At 46.4% G+C, this 20,597-nt stretch overlaps 1 protein-coding gene across 7 annotated transcripts in view; it reads right to left on the minus strand.

The window, feature by feature from the left end:
* The window catches only part of FOXP1 (forkhead box P1), a 391,592-nt gene extending 371,309 nt beyond the window's left edge, over positions 1–20,283 (minus strand). For 6 of the 7 annotated variants that reach the window (XM_074914737.1, XM_074914733.1, XM_074914732.1 and 3 more), the window contains exon 1: positions 20,141–20,283. The gene's annotated coding sequence lies outside the window, so the exon portion shown is untranslated. Of the gene's footprint in view, positions 1–19,330; positions 19,426–20,140 lie in introns of those variants that run through there. The other variant, XM_074914731.1, reaches the window with a different exon arrangement.
* Positions 20,284–20,597: the final 314 nt, after the last annotated feature.

Consider the following 20,597-nt stretch of genomic DNA (forward strand, 5'->3'; position numbering starts at 1 on the left):
TGGTTTTTCTCATCACTTTTTCCCCTTGCCAGTCCACATTCTGAACCCAGAGCTCATTTCTCCAGCCATGCCGGCAAGCAGCACCACAACACTCTGGCTGGGGAACATCAAGCAGAGGAAAATTACCATTAGCCAAAAAAATTACTCTCAAGAGGCTTAAAAGAAATCTCAGGGAATCAACTCAGATCTCCATGACAAATAATTAGCAAAATAAAGATAAAATACTGAAGCATCTCAGCTTTCCACCACATTCCAAAGCAGCTTACTTTCTCCCTCAGTTTTACTCTTGCTGCATTTAAAATGCTCACTTGCAACTACCAAAAAAAGAAGAAAAGGAAAAATAAAGCAACAACAGAGCACTTTGCCCAAAAAGAGATATTTCTGCCCGTCGAGTCGCTGCACCCAACCCTGTTCCAGGCAGGGCCCCTGACCCGCACCCCTGCGGGACCTGCTCACGGGGCGAGCACTCCTGGAACAGACCCAAGACTTTTTAAGCCGTATTACAGCATTAGTATAATTTACAAAATGGTTAAAATCAGAATGTTTTTCCTTCGTGAAAAATAACACACTTAATGCTTTTCATCTGGCACATAAAATTTACAATACCTCCAGGAACATTTTCTTTGGTTAAATCAACACTATTGGTACTTTTTTAGCCTTTAAGCATATTACAGCCCCAGCTTTTTATAGGTTTTTTTGGTTGTTGTTTTCACCCATTGTAATAAACTTTTCAGAACCAGAAATGATCAACAATAAAAAGCATTCCCATGTCAAACAATTTTAACTACTGCTTTTAAAACAATAATAAAAGAGGGAGGGGATCGGCTTCAAACCCGACTCGTACGGTAACTATCTCGATGCAATTAATATAAAGTAATCGTCTGTAGGGCCAAACTTCAGCGCTCTCCCCAAAATTGTTTCCATGCCGCTTCCATCAGGCAGCCACAGCAGATGTTGGCTGTTAAAGGGCGCAGACGACACAGTTCATGACTTCTCGGAGGCGGCTGCGCGCCACATCTGCAGTCGATGAAGGCGAGCGCAGAAGTGTGGCAGACAGAAAGAAAACGTCAGCCGGGCCAAGCCAACCCTCTTCCGTGCCGGGGCTAAAAATAGAGGGGCCATTCGCCCCGTCGCTCCGGCCGGCCTCGCCGGCCCCGGGCAGCGGTGCCGGGGGAGAGCATCCGGGATGCGGCGAGTTCACGCCGAGGAAGCAAACGGCGGCGGCAGCCTCCGACTGCCGCTCCGCACTCGGCTCCTCATTAACTGGGCGGCGATCCAAGTTCATCTGGGCCCCAGAGAAAGGCAATGCTTGTGTTTAGACCGCACAATACTGACATAACATTAACAGATTTACATATGCAAAACTGTGAAGCAACAGGCATTCCCCCTCAATTGACCCACAGCTTGTAGTGGCTGCCGAGTTATTCCCTGCTTAGGCTCTGTAACCAAGTGGGCGTCATGCGACTACCATCTGGGTACCACTTATTTAAAGCTGGCAGTCTCTCTGTAATAGGCAAGCTGGCAATAAGCAGGAAGGGAATAAATTGCATCATTTAGTTAACATCCACTTGCTTTGCGGCTGTTAAAAACCCATGACTGAATAATAATTTGGTTATTTCTTTTGCCAGACAATGCTGTCAGCCAAATCGTACTACGCATGCTGCAAAACGTCAGCTTGCAAAATTTCCACTTTAAAAATAAAATAAAGAAAATCGCAGTATAATGTGAGCTAAGAAGTTTTTCTAATGCTAGCGACTCAAATGCAATCAAGTTCTAAAAATAAACTTGCACTACCGTAGTCACAAGATTCTGCTTTTCCCTAAAATTTTATTCTTCGTTTTTATCAGCCACCCACCCCAATCCATTAAACTTGCCAAACATCATCGACCTGGCCCGTAATAAGCAGAGGAACTGGGGTCTGCTCATAAGATCCGAACACATCCCCATTTCATGTTACCCACCGCCCTTCTCATCCTTTGCCTTAATTTGGAGATTTTATCATTTCCTTCTGTCTGACACAACTGCTTTCACACAAATCGGTATCAAAGAAGGTGGCTGAAACCCTAGACCACTGAAATACAGCTAGAACATATCCTTTGTTTAAAAAAAAAAAAAAAAAAGAAAAAGAAACAAGGAGCTTTTGAAGTGGGTTTCTCTTTGGGGCTCTTTAGTTTGCAGAAAATTAAGTTACCAATAGTAATCAATTTTTTTTTTAGTCCCAATTTGCTAGAAATACAGTCTGGCATACACGTATCTCAACATCCATCTCTCTTCAGGACTAAAGGAAAAGCCCATGCTGAGTTCGCTTTTATACTGCAAAGGTAACAAGGGCTTGCATTATGAGTAAGAAAAGTCAGAAGTAATGTTTCCATCAAGATTAATGGTGAGGAAGAGCCAAGAGCACAGTGCACGGGCAAGAGTTTTCTCGAGACAGGCTACAGTGTCTCCTGTCTTTCACAAAACCAGGCTCATTCCTCCCTCATTACATTTTGAAGGGACGTCAGGGACTCTGAAGTGCAGAAACAATTTAAGACAACCGATAGTAAGTGGAAAGCTGAGTTCATTAGTAACTTGCTTCCAGTATGCAGACAGCCTCGGGGAGCGGGCGCCGGAGCAGAGTCAGGCTGCTGTACACACTGCACGTCTCTGCAAGGGGCAATCTGCAGCGACACCCCCAGCATCCATACCAGGTACGGTGCCAAAAGACCACATGGCCGGGCACGGAGACATCAAAGGCAAATGGGAGACAACTGTTTCCCCCTCCTCACCCCTACCTTGTCTCCACTGCAGGTCTAGGGCACTAAGGCAGAGCCCAACAGGTAGAGGTGCCTTGTCTTGGCACGCCGCTGACGGCAAGGCAGGCAGGTACGTCGAAGAGAACGTATGGTTGCAATACGGGTAACCCTTTTAATAACCCAGCAACAATACAGGATAGACCAGGTGCCATGGGACCTGCAGCACTCAATCTCAAAATGCTCCCTGAGCCAAGTCACGTGACGACTGTTCACTTAGAAAAATAATCATTTGGAAAGGCGCATTTTTACAGGTTTCCACGGCACCATGCAGCCAGGATGCTCAGCCAGCCCAAGATGGGCTGGAAAACACAGGACCCAACAGCCCCCCACAACATGGGACCACCACCCTGGAACGCAACAGGGTGATGGACAAACGTAACAGCTTGCAGACTCTTACAAAACAGTAACGAAAATAAGATGGAAAAAGAATAGGGTTTTACACAACGTGATCCCGCACCAACCTGACAAGACAGTGGTCAGATGAAAGGGGACAAAAAAAAAAAAAGGGAACAGAAAAATCTGTCAGAGGAAATGTGATGCCTGAAACTGTCCTAGGACCCGGTGGCTGGATGCCAACTCAAAAGCCTTCAAAAAAATAAGGCTATAGAGCCCCCGAAACCTTCCTGATTAACAAAAAAAAAAAAAAAAAATCTGTGCAGGATGAGGTTTGTCAAATTGTACTTGTGCATACTGTGCCTACTCTACCACTCTCACTCAGGAGGACTCAGCCTGAAATACTTCTCTGGAGAGGACACCCAAGGCATCCAGTAATTTTGGCAAGTTATCCTTTGGGAAACAAGCATCCCCTAAAGCGTCTGTGTATCTCAGAGTGTTTGAAAAGCTTCACAGTACTGAGCCTTAGCACTTTTAATTGCATATACCATACCCAAGATCATCAACCCGGTAACACTGTCACACATGTGGTACATTACTGTATGGTCAATCTCCCTAATTATTCTTGAGTTATTTTTTCCAGTAGATCTACAGAATTATCAGCATAAATCTCAAAACATTTACTAGTCAACAAACTCAGCACAACAGACATAAGCTTGGCCCTGACAAATAAAAAGACTAAGGAAAATGTATTTATTTGTAGCAAATGTCCTTTCCTATAACCGTCAAATAGATTACAACTGCATTTCTTTCCTCGCATTGCACCCTGGGATCCAGACATTTAACTAGCACACACTACAGTCCTGGATTAATCATAAATAGAATATATTTTTAAGTGCATTAATTATGTAACAGATGCTTCCAGGATTCCAATGGAGGTAATTTTTAAAATCCCAGTGTACAGTTTTATGAATCTGCACAGTTTCAAGGTTGTTTTTAATTTGCGTTCAATACTACACTTATTTAAAACCAAGAGGTAATCAACCACTGCCTATATTTTTTTTCAGGCCAGGCTGGAAGACATAGCCTACACTGTTAGCATCGAACATCCCAGCTGCCAATGGAGGTTCCTCCCATTTCTTTGCCATGATGGCAGGTTTGGATAACAAGCCATGTGAATGCAGGATTTCTGCATTTGCCTTCTCCTATTAATTTCTCCTCCTCAGACTAATTTTTGCCATTCAGAAGTCTCAGCCTCCTCCTGCATGTTCCCACTCATGTAACAGACACATTCAGTGGCACACAGTGCACGCAGAGTCCCCAAGGACAGAGGGGCAGGGTGCTCAGGGTCTCCGGAGAGTGCTTCATTCACTGATGGGGTATCATGAAGTAACTCTCCACCACGATGCAATCACATCGTCACAGTACACAGGGTGGGTGGGCAGAGACCTGCTGCCATCACAGCACAGCAGAGCTCCAAGTCACCTATCAAAACTCCTCTAACCCACAAGCTCTGTGGTGTCCTGCAGCAGTAGCTGTCATCACAGCTACACCTTCAGAGGTTCTGCTGATGGCCTGCTTTGAAAAACGGAGTAAAAATTAGTGTACTCATAAAGAGTGTTCTGCCATACTAGAGAAAAATGGGGTCTACCTCACTTACCTTCATGGTAACAAACATGGCATACCCAGGTGTGGGGAATACATGCAGATACACAGTATTTTCTTGCTAGCTAGTTACTGGGAAATTCACTGCTTTGTAGCGCCAGCTTCAGCTGCCAGCAACCACAGGCAACTTCAACGACAACCAGGGCTTGCATGGGGTCTCCTGGCTGTGTCACTACAGCGACAGGCACTGGCTGGGGCACGGGTGGGACGGTGGAGATCTCAGCAGCCTTCAGACGGCTGCACTGGAGCACCCTGGGGCAGGAGCACCACATCCTCCATGTCTTGGATGAGAAGTTTGCTTTTCTCTCCATCTTTGCACATCACATAATTCTTGGATCAAGTCACAGATCTCCTCACAGAGCTTCATCTCTGCTTCTGTCTGTGACAGAATTAATTCGTAATGACTTGTAGAGACATTTTTCCAGGCACTTGCTGTATGTGCAGCCTGGAAAGCAGGAGAGACCATAGCCTGGTAGCACTGCGCTGCCCTGGGCTTTCCCTTCAACAAAGTCCCAGAGGAGAGGGAAAAATGTAGGAGCATGGAAAGCAGTTAAGGCTCCAATCAGGTGTGGTGTTGACACCTAAGAACCAACAGTGAATAACCCTAACATGAGATGAGCAATATTTAGGAGTATGTCTAATTGCACATGCAGAATATGAAACCTCAGCACTCAGTGAAGAGAGGTGAGGACAGGAGTGGTTCAGGACTGCAGTTCTGCTTGCCTGCACATCACACACCCCTGGGGAGACCCGGCAACTCAACCTAGGCACAAACCAAGGAGGAGGAAAAGGTGAATGATTAGCATTTTATTCTTACGGAGTATTTTATTCTGACTGCTACTCCTTTCCAAAACTAAAGGTAACAATTAAAAGTGAGGGTTAACGCTTTGATGCCACGCTTCACAGATCGCACATTCAAATTCCTCAACAAGACAATGCAAAATACAGGTAGTTGACAGGCCGTCAGCTGAAGAAGACAGACGACTTTGCAACACCAGGAAGGCCCCGAGGTGGGCAGCTGGGTGCTGGTCTCATCTGGGTCTCACTTCCCCAGGCACGCTGCAGCCAGCCCCCCTCCAGCACAGCCACGTGGGTGCAGCCCCGTCCAGCGGCCACCCGGTCTGTCTCACTCCACCAACATTCCCATTTCCAGCCTTCCTCAAAATTATCCATTGGCTCTGAAGGAAAATACATGGGGCACAGACCAGCCTCACCCCACTTCATCAGGAGATGCCGGTTACGCAGCAAGGCTTGGAGAGAGTCAGGGACATCCCGCAATGCTGCTCTGTGGTGCCAACCCCCCCAAAACACTCTCCTGGTCCCCTCCCTCCATGCACGGGGACAGCCAAGCAAGCCGAGCTCTCACGGGTGAGAAGATACCCCGGCGTGGGGAGGGAGACCAGCCCCGAGCACACAGCCTGCCCGTATCACCTGGTAGAGCGATTAGGTCCCTGCCAAACCGGGGCATGACTTCACCCCCATAATCCCCGTGACACGTGTGAATGCCGACACCATGCCAGATTATCAGTAAGGTGATAACACTCGTAGGCCGTACCTGCTTGGCACGGCTCGAGCGCGGCTCCCTCGGGGCTCCTCCAGTTTCACTTCCTGCTAACATGCACCTGCACCCATTTCAGAAGCAATAAAAGCATAAACCGTATTTAAAACTTTACTCAAACCCCCAATATGAGCCTTAGCGAGCCCCACACCATGCTAACGACCATCCATGCCAACACCTGGGCTCGCAGGCGGCCCGGCCGCAGACGGAGCCAGCGGCTCTGTGCATGGCTGTCCCTGCACGGGCAAAGGCCAGCACCCGCGCTCCACGGCCACCTTCGCACCACAACGGATCCAACGTGTACATCTCACACAGCGCTGAGCGAACAGAGGCTACAGGTCAGACCTTTTTTGGTGTAAATCCACGTCAGGTGGCTGAGCTCTGGCCATCTATTTCCTTATCAACTGCTGTTCTTTAACTCAAAAGTTAGCTAGAAGGCTGGACGCAGTTTTATCCAAATTTTATGCACAGCTGTATTTGCTTATCACACAGATAAGTATTACAAAAACAAGCAACAACAGCAACTAGTAACCTGGATATCTCTCAGTGCCCTTATCAAAGATATCCAGCCTCTGGACCAGCTCATCATCTACTGCTAACAGGGAAGAAAACCCAAAGAAAACAGGATGCCAGGCTTTTCAGTACTTGCACGTTAACGACTTTAGTACCTGGCATTTAGGGAGCACCATTAAATTAAATTAAATTAAAACCTGTACTTGCATTAGCTTTGGCAGGGTGGTCCCATCAGCAGGCACTGCTTGGAGCATGCCTGAGGGTATCTGGGCAAGGAGGTCTCCTCTGCCCAGGGGGAAAAGAGCAGGTCCACACACAAAGCCTTCAGCCCAGGTTTCACATTGCAGTGAAGCCACCAAAAGAGACTAGAGGTTATCAAGGGGGTGGCCCAGTGAGGATGCTCAACTGGCAGAAAACACTTTTTCCTGCTTAAGTTTTCTACTGGTCTTGCTTCCTGCATGGTCTCACCCTCCAGTCAGGCAGAGCCAGCTTGAAGGCGCAGGGGACACGATCTGAAGCATCCAGGGACAAGCAGGCAGACCTGTCCCCACAGCAGCTGCCTCCTAAATCTACTTAGCTGCAACGCAAACCAAGCCCTCATTCTATGCAGCACCAAGCACACTGTCAAACAGTCTCTGAACGCAGTGTCAGCTTTCATCTCAGAAAAAAGCAAAGGAGATAAAGGCTTTCCAAGGAAACAATTCTCATTCGATACATGTCATGAAGTTGTGAGCGCGCTTGAGTCACGGCACACGTGTGGACCATTGTAATGCACTTGCAGAGCAATGTGTCCTCCTCCTCAATCTGCTGAGAGCATCCACCAGGCAGAGGTTGACATGCGGAGGTGATTCAATGACGATGAACAGAAACATTAAGACATGCTGTTCTTAAAATCGGGGCTGTACCTGACACTACTTCTATTTACCCAGAAAAGTTTTCTGCTCTGTAGGCCCTTCCCATTTTAATTTACCCATGGTGTTAACCAGAATCCCCATCCTACCCTGGACGGCTCACTGCAATCAGACAAGTAGACAGTACTTTCAATACAGGCAGATTTTTTTTCTTTCTTTTGAACCTATGAGAAATACAAGTTGAAAACCTGAATATTATTTCTAAACTGACAGGGCATTATGCATAATATCTTCCACCCCCTCCTCATGCTTATGGCATAGAGCAGGAAAAAAAAAAACAACAAAGAAATGAAAGGGAAAAAAAATCTTCCCACCAGAATGTAAATATTTGTGTGTAGTGAGAAAAAAGCTTTCAATAAAGGATGACTGCAGGCCAAATTTTACCCTGAGATACACAGGCACATAACTCCAGCGAAAGTTACTCAGAGCTGCCCAAGTTTATGCAGAGGCCAACTCAAGCATACTGCACTCACGTACAGAAGGACCGTGTGCTCAGGAGCTGCAGCCAGACTTCCAGCTCTTTCTTATAAGGCAGACAAGATCTGCTTCAAATCAGCGGAGAACTTCGGAGATGAGTCAAACCTGCAGGATTTGCTGCAATACTCGCTGCAAAAGAGGATGTGAGAACTGGCAAGTACGCTGTGTTTACTCACTGTGCCATCTAATTCTGGAAACTCGAGCTGAGATTCTGCATTCGAGCACGACTCCAAGGGGCGGTGGGAAGATCCTGGCCACGTTACAAAGCCACTCGTTGGGCAAAACTGTTGGTATCTGCTTAAACGGGGTGGCGGGCTGACCCAGGCAGAGGTCCTGCAGCTGGCAAGCGATGTCTCCCCAAGGTAGATCCTGTACCGCATCTGCCTCTAGCCCAGGGGACGAGCTTCCGCAGGCAAAAGCTCACAAGAGGAAAAGAGACGCTCTAAAAATCACGCACTGCTTCAGTTAATGACACAGATTTACACTGGGTGTTAGCCTGTTTCGCTAAAAAAAGCCAGCCAGATTTTTTTTTTTTTTTCCTGGTGCAAACTGTCCTTTATAGAGACTATTAATATCCCTCTTACTTCAGTTTAAGCTATACTTCTCTTTCTTGTTCTCCCACTGACTTAAAAGATAACTTACAAAATGAGATCTAATTAATCTGTATCTTTTGTCCTCGTCCCTTCCCTTGTGTTACTGCCTGGACAGGTGGATTGTTTTCTAGGGAAACCACTGCATGGAGCACACAGTTTAGATTTGCTGCAATATTCACATTTTTAAGCAGAAAATGAAAGAAGATACCTAGTTTACACTAAACAGATCCCCTTTGATTCTGGTCTCATGTAATTAGTTCTGTGTTGCAGAAACTAGTAACTTAGATAAAACACCCTGCTATAAACAGCCATCTCAAATAGCTGCAAAGCTATTCCTCACTATCAGACACCAGTGAAGACAAACAGCAGTGGACGGTGGCTGCCAGGAGATTATGCTGAAACAAATGCATTTTTATTTTTCCTTTTAAATTACAAAAGATTATCATTTTACTCAGCAATGCCCCTTATTAAATTGAAACTCTCTAAATCAGAATTAAATACATCCTATCTACTCAAAATGAAGTGTATTATTTATCACTAATATTTAATGACAAAAACCTGATAACTTTCTCCGATTATACCACTGATTTCCTCCAGTCATGCATCATTGGCTCTGCTGGTCATTAGCATTATCACAGTGCATAAACTCTGGCTTATGCAGCAAGTTTGATAACAGAGACAGACGCCTATAGCTATTTTTCAGTTTGTTCAGATTTACTAGTTTACCTCTCTATGAGCGTGCTTCTATCTAATGGCATCTATCACAATCCCTAAAAATCCTAGTTAATAAATTTCCATTTCCATGCAACACAGCTCTGCACAATCAGAATTCCTCAGCAAATATAAAGCACTCGCTGAAAAATCAGATTTCCCCTTCAACCATCCAAGGTCCCTTTTCCAGAAAGACCATATTCCAGCCAATCTGAAAAATAAATAGGAACTAGCTAGTCTTCTCTGACTGTTTAACGCTATGATCCAATATGCTGGATAGGCTTAAGATATTTTAGTTTAATTCACAGGCAATGTTCCATTTCAACTTTTAAGAAACAGTATTTTTGAGTGCTGTACATACTGCTTTTATAGCAGTGAAGAAGAAAAAAAAAGTCAGAACAAATGTACACAGTACGACATCAGCTAAAATATACCAAGATGAGTTTCTGCCATTCTCAGTTAAATCCTGTAACTGAAATGACTGATCAGAAAGATTTCCTGAATAAGACTACCTTCCTTTACACAACTGGCCTCCAGAAAACTCAGATGGGTTAGCCAGAGAATAACTTTAAAATACTTGTACAAACAATAATTATGCGGCATACTTTGGACATTCCTCTTCCAAAGCCTTACAAGTATCAAGTAATTTATCACTGAAATATACATTTTCACTTTTACAGGTGTACAACTCAGGAGATTTACAAACCTAATAATCTACATCATCTGAACATCGATGCACTGGCACATCATTTAAAACTAGCAAAACTCTCCGATTAAAATAAATTACTGAAGTTGTTAATATATTATTACAACTAAAAAACTTACTGAGAAAAATCTCTCCTTTAAATCTGCTAAGGTAGATATAGGCTATTACGTTCTGTACAAACATGCAGATAGATTTTTATTATATGTTACATGCATGAAGATTTTATTCTCTCAGACAAAATGATTTTTTTTTTAATTTATGGTTTTTTTAAACTCAGTTCACCCAAGAAAGCTCCTGTGATTTTAACAGAGGTACCTGGAGTTTAGGCCACATAACCAAAGCAAAATCTGGCTATCTTACACACTACACACAGAAATACACCAATTTACAAAATTCACCCAAGGGGGAGGAGTAATTTACAGTATACTGATCACAGAGTTTGCATGATACTGTCTGAAGGAGCCCTATTTGAGAAGTAGAGCAGTTATGAAAGCAGAAAGTATCAATACTAATGCAGTTGGTGCCACTGTATTATGCTATTTGCCCAGCAGAATTCATATCACTCATAGAAAATTTTGGTTTGGGTATTGTTTCAGTATCACTAACTGCAATATTACGAGTCAAGGCCCTTATATGAGAAATGTCAGCAATTTGACGAGGTTGATGCCAAATTCTGCAATCTCCATCGAGGCAAAAAAACAGATCAAGCCCTGGAAGAAAGGCAGCAAGCTCGGGAGCACAGGATGCAGGAGCGCTAACACAGATGCTTCCCCAGACCCTACGCCTCGGACTGTCCAGGGGCTTCAATGCGATCCTTCAAAAATGAAACAGTGAAAAATATTGTCATTGTTCTCCTCTGCCCACCTGCTCCTCCATCTGCATGCACACCCTCTCCAAAACGCACTTTTGACCTCACTGAGCATCAGCCAACGTCAAAAGCCTTGCCGGCCGCATCCTGCCCCAAATCCGGCTTCAACGTCCTCCAAACAGCCCAACGCCGGGAGCTGCTCCATGATGCTCCACAGCCCCCTGCACTGCCACCGCTTTTAAGGGGATTTCTGCTACAGAAGGAAAGCAGGATTTACACCACTGATTTTCATGGAATTTTTCTTTCCAGCTCAAGTATAAAACCTGGGAACTGGGCTGGACGAGCTAAGTGAGCTGCCTGACCGGCTAACAAAAATTTGTCATGAGGTTCATGGAAGATAGAGTTCATGACTCACTGTCTGCAAGCTTACTATTACAACATAAAAGCTATTATTAACAAAAAGATAAAAATGCAAGCACCAAGACGAACACTTCAAGAAGGTTTTAACTTCTTAATCCCAAACAGACTACTCCTGAAACAAGGCTTGCAACCGGCCCAGCTGACAAGAGTCATAAAAAACAACCTTGCAATCAAAAGACTATTAGAACGGCACATTTTTGTTGCAAGAAAAAACATTACTTCTGCTCCCTTGGCATCCCGAGAAGTTTCTGGGGAAGAGGTGTCCCACTCATGCTCACCTTCCAGCTCTCCAGTGGCAGAAAGAAACATAAGCTTCGCATTCCCTGTGCGACACCAGGAAGATGGTTTTTAAAACTGACACTGGTTCCTAAAGAAGTATCAGTTAATTACTTAATCTTTCTTAATGGAACAATTAACATCCTTTCAGCAAACAAGGCTGCAATGATTTACCGTTTTATTGCATGTTTCATTACAGAACCAGTAAAATACCGCTCCCCTCTCGTCTGTTGTGACCACTCATTTCTTTATAATCTGTTACATTTTTCACTTCTGCAGAACAACCACTGCACCCGGCCAAGAAGACGACTCAAATATACAGAAACCTGCATCGTTTTTATTCTGCCATGAATAACCTCCAGACAGGAACCAAAAGAAACACAGGTGGCCACGGCGTCAGGGAAATCAAGGTACAAGACAGCACAGAGCAACAAGCCCCGGCGCAAGCCTGGAACAACTTCATCAGCATCCCGGGAAGACCGTGTCGCTGCAGAAGAGGGGCAGCCACTTCAAAGGGAACCAGGGAGGGATGTTTGAATCCCGGCTCAGACAGCTCCCAAACCCCAGAGAACCCCCGGCCGCCTTTTTCACAAGAACAAAAGTCCTTTCAGGGCTCCACCGCTCGCTGCAATCAAACCCAGGCTCAGACATTAATTCTGCGGGCAGGCGTTTTGCAGGAAGGGGAATTCGGCATCGATTTTTGTGATCAGATGTTTAGCAGCAGCTCTGAACACACCAGCAATCCCCCCTCACCATTTTATCTTCCTTTATCACAAGCTTTTTAATAGAGACATGACATTCTGCTTACTGCTGGGCTCTCTCTATTTATCTCTCTCTTAACAACACTTTGGCATCATCGGCTCCGCTATCTAAATCAGCAACAGTGCATGTCCGGTCACATAAAACCAGAGAGGGTTTCCCGAGATGCCTTGGGAAGTCTGACTACTCCGGTTTACTGATGTGTTAATATGCCCGATCTACTAATTAATGAACAAACAGCTTAGGCTAGGAGCTGGGGGAGGGACACCACCACGAAGACTGAGGAGAGCCCAAGGAAAGACACTTGACCCTAATTGTTAGCAACAAGATGACAAGACTGATCGGGAAGTACAGCTAAAACTCGGATCCAACATGAAAGGAAATGTCTGGCAAAGAGGGGAAAACTAATGATGCCGTTAGAGGCTCCAGCCAACCTGCCGAACTGTGCCACCTTCTGTCGGGCTGGCGGTGCTCAGCACCCGAGTGCCCGGCCCAGACAGGGCTCCCCAGCACCACGCTCCTATCCCACCCTTCACTCCATGCCCAAATCCTCACCCTCCTCCTCCTGCAACCCTGTGGCTCCAGGGATGTACACCCCAGCCAAGGAGAGCTAGGAGTTTGCCCCAACCCATGACCAGGTGATGCACAAGCATGGCTCATCCTGCACCTTCCTCGCAAAATCTCCCGCCTCTAGCCACGTGCAGAACCACAGTTCGTGGGTTTTAAGAAGGACCAAATTTCAGCTGAAGTTTCAGCCAGACCCAGTGTTATCCAGGGCAAAATGTTGCTCATCTTGAGAGGCACCTGGACTGCGTACCACAAAGGACATGCACCGCCGTCACACCAGCAAGAAGGGTCCCGCGCAGCGAGTGCACATACCAGCACTCTGGAAAACACTTCCATATATATTGCAAGAATTTGGAAAAAAAAAAAAAAAAAAAGAAGTCATAAGCACTTTCTACCAGAAAAATCAATGAAATCAACAGTCACAACAGTGCAAGAGACCCTGCAGCACTGTGCTCTCGGTCAGACATTCAGAAGAAAGTTGACTTACAGATTGCACATCCAGCGCTGCCACACTGCAAACTGTACACAACATCACCCGGCTGCAGAAGGAGCCTGCGCCCTCAGCACGCCTCTGAATTAACAACAGTGCTAAATGAACTTACTGAGGAAATAGGCACTTCTAATAAAAACACAACAGTGACAAGTATTGTACAGAGAGAGCGATTAGCAGTAAACAATACACTGGAGAATCATCCGAATAAAACATTCTGGGTATTTATTTGTGTTGCTTTCCGAGACCACTGCAATTGAACAGGAAACTGGGGAGGAAAAAAACCCGCAATGAGTTTCAGAACAGCACTCCCAGAAACACTGTACCCTATCAGATATATGTAAATATTTTACGATATAGGTTCCATTTCAGTAGATCTGTCAAGATATTTACAGGGCTTGACAGTATTTCTGTCTTTAATTAAATTTTCACACACATACTTTAATGTAATTTAAATAGATTATTAGTTGTCAGAATATAGCATAAATTTTGTTTACGATTTAGCTACTTTAAGTACTCACATCGAAGAAACTCATTTAACCCCCTGACTGGGTAGCATTAAGTGTTGAGATGAGACTTCTAAAGAGCTTCTACTGCCCTTTGCACTCTCGCAATAATCTTAAATTACTACAACTTAATTGCAATTTCAAGGCACTAAAATGGAGATGTTTTAAAAACAGCACAGGGAGGGTCAACGACAGGAGAAAAATTATTTAGTCCTCTTCAGGTACCAGATGCTTCTTGGAGAGAAATGGATTTTGTCCATGCTCTTCTCTTCGCTCATTTTCCATAGAATACCATCTTCATTTTCAGGATGGCGCTGAACAAAAAGTTATCAAGATTATTCTGGACACTTGCCACATACAAACAGCCATTAGACATAAGCCTGTTCGCTTGCATGCATGGAAGAGATAGGTGCCAGGAGAATAGAAAGACAAAACCCTAGAGCATGTTTGCAAAGAAGACTGCACGCGAACAGAGCCAGCAGCTTCTCTGACTTGGTAGCTCCAGTGCTGAAGTAAGAAAAAAGAGCACATGTTAAAACACTCCAGACATCCCAACCAACAAATATCTGATCTCCTAAAAATAGAACAGCTGATTCTTCTACAGCCCGGAATATAATTATTTTCTTTTTAAATTAAAAGACTACAGAGTTCCCACAATTAAGTTTTTCCTCCAACAACTGCATGATTTATTCCATCCTACTTCTTAGCCCCCTATATACCCTGGCATCACCTTGTTACCTATGGTAGCTGCAATTCCCAACACACCGCGAGCTGTGGGAAACAGACGGCACGGTAGTTTGTGAGAGCAGCAGGCTGCGAGCCGCATTTTTGTCAGCGCAAAAGCAAGCAGTTCTAGCAAACACAAGATCTTTTTTGTTTCTTATTGCAACGAGACATTTTACGAGGATTTGGCCAACAGAAAAACAATCAAACTCACGATTCAAACACCGCTGTGCTTTAGCACGGCCAAGCACTTACACGTGTCCTCAAAGGCATGAAGTCAGGGACTCCGAGCCTGGCCGTACCTTTCTAAGCATTTCTGTAAAGTTTGGTTGCCAGGACCTCTAAGAACAGTCGCAAAGATGCTGCTGATCTCTAGTGCACAACGTTTATAAATTCCACTTAGCAAATGCTTTCTGGCTCCTATTCCACATCATATCTCTGCTGAACCGCTCACCGGGTGTGAAAACATGCTACTGGGGGGGGGGGGGGGGGGGGGGGGGGAAGTAAAAGTTTCAGTGATATGTTAGTGACAGAGACCAAAAGCCAAACCCAAAGGCAGCGACATCAGCAGAAGCCCTGGCTGACGCCAGCATGCTCTGGATCGGGCCCTGCACAGCCCGTGAGGCCAACTGCACCCCAAACTCGCCTTCAGGGATGTGGGGACCGTGCCATAGCCACGAGCCGGCGGGCTGTGTTTTCAGAGCAGGGTGCCACCCATGTGCTGCCAACCACCCCCTGGTCCTTGTCTCCAGCCGCCAGCCCCTTCCCACCCAGCGGAGACACGCAGGGAAAAGCTCCGGGAAGCAAGTTGATAGCAAGGCTCATTTGAGGAATAAATGCAATGCGCTATTTAATTCAAACGTAAGCTTAGATACTAACAGCGAACAAAACGCTCGTGCACCCGAGCTGCCTGACTACTGCAGGGCCCGATCCTGCTCCCACCGAGGTGGAAGCCCCCGGGCAAAGCTCCCTCCGGGGCACCCTGGCCACGCACGCACACGATGCTGTGCTGGATGCACTCCGAAAGGCAGGAAAGGCCTGAACAAACGCCGCGCCTCCGCAGAGAAATCCAGCTACCTGCAAAAACCTCACTACACCCTCCTCAGCCCTGTCTCACATGCATAAAAATATTTCAGCTCAGTGCCTTGAAGTTGCAATTAAATTGTAGTAATTTAAGATTATCACAAGAGCAAAGGGCAGTAGCAGCTCTTCAGCAGACTCCTCTCACCACTTAATGCTCCTCAGTCTTGGGGTTAAATGAGCTTCTTTAGTATAAGTACCTTAAAGCAAGTGAATCGTAAACAAAATTTATACTATTTTCTGACAGCATATAATCTATTTAAATTTATTAAAGCTTCTCGGAGAAAATTTAGGATGACAGAAGTATCATTATGCCCTATAAATAACTGGACAGCCTTGCAGAAATAACTATATTTTACATACATATCCTACATATGTGTGTGCATATGTTATTTCATTTGATATACAAATACATGCTCAACAGATATTTCATAAAAGGAATTACATTATCCAGCTCAATCCTTCAATATGACCACAAGCAGCACGAATACTAAACGTTAAGCTGCATTCCATAAATTTGCCTTTTTACTACCAGCCTTTTTCCTAATTTTTACAATGCCATGAAACAGGAATAATTCTGGAGCTACAAATGTTTACAGTATATCATACCAAGGATGATAATGCAAATTTTAGCTCTTAAAAAAAGGTGATCCACTCCAAGAGAAAAGCATATTGCAGCACATGCTGTGCAATAACGTCCAATACATAATTCTCTGCTCAACTTTCCTGCTCCTTCTTTTAGCAGTACAAAAACTAGCCGCATTACGATTACCAGTGGAACCGATTTAAGCAGAAAATGTTTATAGATGTTAAAAAACATTACACATTACCCAAACGGCTTAATAGCATACATGTGCATGTTTAACACACATACTTTTTATTGTCTAATTAAAGTATATACCATAAAAATCTACAGGCTTTATAATAAGTTATGCAGGATGGTTATGAAATCTTACCTTATAAAAAGTATAAAGTACTTATTGTGTGATCTGCACTGCTAATTAAAGAAATACTTATGCGAAAAGGTTTTGGATTTCTTAATTCTTCAGTAGATGTGCACTTGATCTGCCTCCTGATTAATATACATTAGGGTAACAGTCTTTTCCTCATTTTTTTTTTTTAATAGGTATTTCCATTGTTTTGGAACACTTTAAAGAAATAAAAGAGGGGGCATACCTGTAGAGTTTGTAGTGAAGTGTTTGAATACAAACATGAAACTGTCAAGCAACAAAAATAACCTAACTCCCACTGGTTAAGTTTGATTAATAGTTAAATCCTAAATGTTTATTTAAGTAAAACCAAGTATCATGTTAATACTCTTTACTACTATTTCTACTAAAAAACTACACAGTAACAGAGTCTCTCTAATACAGCCATGAAGACAAGTTACACGCAGTTTTGCAAAAATCCTGGCTTATCAAAAATAAGGTACCATCCTGACTGGTTGGTAACAGGTTTGAAGGAAAGATATTAGCTGTCTCCTAAACTCTATGAATGCAGTCATACAACACACAACGCTTAATCACAACCAAACTACTCTATTACACATCAGCACAGCACTTACAGAGAGGAAAAAAAAAAATAAAAAAATCCATGTTTCCTTACAATTCAGAGATCCAGAAATAAAAGCTGAATTCCACAGAACTTTTACGGTTTTCAACATTACACTACTGAAACGCCTTCTTCTCTGCAGCTCTAGACAGCATAAATAAAATCAAATCCTAAGTCCCTCTGAAAGTGTATACAATGCACTCCAAACCACTATCGCTATAAAATAAAAAAAGAACCCCAAACCCAAAACCCAGCCCATGCACAAAAAACTAACTTTGCAATCAAAATCATAAACAACAGAAAGCCTTGTTTGAAATAGTAGTTATTTTTCTCAAAGTTATCCTTTGGTTTCACAACAAAGATCAGCATTTGTAATGGTCCATTTCTGCATAAGTGAACATATAGCCTTGCTGCCTGATCGAATAGTCCAGAGCTTTCAGTGAGGCAGCTCCTGACAACAGCCCAGCAGCAGCTTTGTTTGATCTCTCCTGCCTTCCTTAATCTGGGTTGTCAAGGTTCACTTGTTGGAGGCTGTTTACTTTACTTTTTCCAGAAAAAAAAAAAAAAAAAAGTGATTTTTTTTTTCTGTCTCTCATACAATGACTAATCCAAAGACTAAGGGGGAAGAATGCTGCCAATGCAAGATGTTAAAGCTACAATACCTTTTTGCAATGAGATTTTAGCCGACACCTTTTGAATGGTAACTAGTGAAGAGCTTCCTCCCCCAGTGCCCTGGACCATTCAATATGGTTGTGAGATAGTTATAAAATGTGCAGGGGAAAAGATTCAGAGGAGAGAAATTGAAACCAGTAGCCCCGATTTCCCGTTCTTCCCCCAAATCGGGTTGCAAAGATGCACGGTACCTCCGTGCCTACACTCGCTTCTCGGAGAACTTGAATTATTTCAGGCTCTCTCAAACTTACAAAAAGTAGGAGCTTCTCAGCAGTAACAGAAACTGTAAAAATACCACTAAATCGAGTTAAACGCCTATTCCCCCTCCACCAAAATATTAAAGCAAAACGTGGATTAACAGCACAAGCAGCAAGTTTCTTCGACGACATTCTTGAAACTTTGTCTAATTAAAGAATCTGTCATTAGTGACATCAACGTTTGATCAAAGCAGGTAAAACGCAAGTTTAGAAAAACTATATGCAAAGGAAACGCAGTTTAGAGAATTGTTTTAATATTTAGAACCATCCAACACCCTAGAAATCAGCAAGCTACATTGCGTAGAGACGCTACAAGCAGTACACGTACATTACTCACTCAAAGAACAGTTACTAAAAATGAAACCTTAAACTTCTGAGCACAGAAGTTGGGCTCCAGCTTCTCTAGAGAAGCGGCTCTGAGAGCGCTGGCAGGCGGCAGAGACCTCGGGGAGGTACGGGAGGGCTGAGCGCGGCTGCCGCCAGCCTTGGGGGGGAAGGAGGTGGGGGGGGAAAAAAAGAAAAAAAAAAAGTAATCTCACTCGGCTTAGTTCACTCAAAGCAAAAAAGCACGCAATTAAAATCATTACAGCGAAGCGGCAGGAGGAAGACTCGCTAAAATCGAGGCGCTCCGCAGCCAGCCGGGCGATGCTCTCCGCGCCGGGGCCGCCGGATAATTAATTAATAGTTGCGCGACGACGTGGGGGTGGGGGGTTGCCGCTGCGCCCCGCCGCCGGGCTCTACTTCGGGGTTTTTTTTTCAGGAGGAAAAAAAAAAAAAAAAGAAAACAACACAGAACCCGCGGGGCGGGGGGAAGGAGGAGAGAGGCGCGGACACGCCGCTCGGACGCCGCCTGCAGCGCGCACCTTCCCGCTGCGCGGGGGGAGCGGGCTGCGCGGCGCTGCGCGGAGCTGCGCGGAGCGGCAGGTGCGAGGGGCGCAGCGCGGCGCGGCCCTACTTACCGGGCGCCGGCGACCGCCCCCGGCTCCGCGGCGCGCAGCGAACCGCGGCTCCGTCCCGAGGCTCCGCACGCGGAGAGCGCGCGCACACACACACACGCGCGCGCGCGCGAGGGATGCGCGGTCCGCACCCGCGCAGCGAGAAGTTGCGCCGGGATGGGGAGGCGCGGATGTTTATTCAAATACTTCGTCTCAAAAAAAAAAAAAAAAAAAAAGGGGGGGGAGGGGGGGATGGGCGCAGGGAGACGGGGTGGGGGACGATGCGCGGAGCAGAGTTCAGCGCCTGCGGAAGAGGCTACGCGGGCGGAAAGCTGCAACAGGTGCCGGGGGAAAGGGTCAGCTGGGCCCAGCGAAGGGGAGTGGGGGGGGCGTCGGGGGGGGCCGCGGCCCCGCCGCAACTTCTTGCCCCGAGTGCTGAAGTTGGGGCGTGCGCGCCCCTTGCGCGGCGGCGCGGGGGGACCCGGCGGAGAAAACGAGGGAAGAGCGCGGGGGGGGGAGGGTGAATGAGGAGGGGGGGGCAGGAGGCGCCGCATCCCACTCTCCGCGGAGGGTGCGCGCGGGGAGGGGGGGGGGGGGGGAAGTTTTCAAAGTGGGCGGGTAGGGGGTGCGGGCAGCTCCGCAGCCCGAGGAAGGGGGGAGGGGGGGGGCCCGCACCCGCGCACCGCTGCGTGTGTGTGTGTCCCCCCCCCACGCCGCTACCGCGCCGGTCGGGAGGGGGGGGCGGGGGGGGGGGCGGGCACGTGGGGCCGGCGGGGGGAAAAGTGCAACAGCCCCGGAGGAGCGGGGAAAGTGTCGGGGGGGCGCCGGACTCACCCGCAGGACTCGGCCTGCCGCTGCCCAGCGCGGCGCGGCCCCGGCGCGGAGCGGCGCGGGGCTGCCTCTCCGTCCCGTCCCCTCCCTCCCGTCCCTCCGGCACGCCGAGCCCGGGCGGCGCGGCGGCGTGCTCCGCCGCTCGGTAAATAACAATAGAGCCCTCCGCTCGGCGCCGCGCCCGCGGGGCCCCGCACGCCGCCCCGCCGCGCCCCCGCCCCGCGCCGCCGCCCCCCCCTCCCCGCCCCGCGCAGCTCCGCGCCGCCGCCCGCGCGGGCGGGCCGGGGGCGGCCCGCGACACCCCCGCGGAGGGAGATGTTGTTATTTTTTGCTGTTGTCAGTCTCTGACGTCACATCCACCTGCTGGGTAAACAAGGCTCGGTGCAAGGGAAAAAATAATAATAAAAAAAAAATAAATAAAAGCGCGGGGAGAGGGACGGCGCGGAGGGGAGGGGGTGAG

This window comes from Athene noctua, chromosome 10 (genome assembly GCF_965140245.1).
Source record: "Athene noctua chromosome 10, bAthNoc1.hap1.1, whole genome shotgun sequence".
Taxonomy (NCBI): Eukaryota; Metazoa; Chordata; class Aves; order Strigiformes; family Strigidae; genus Athene; species Athene noctua.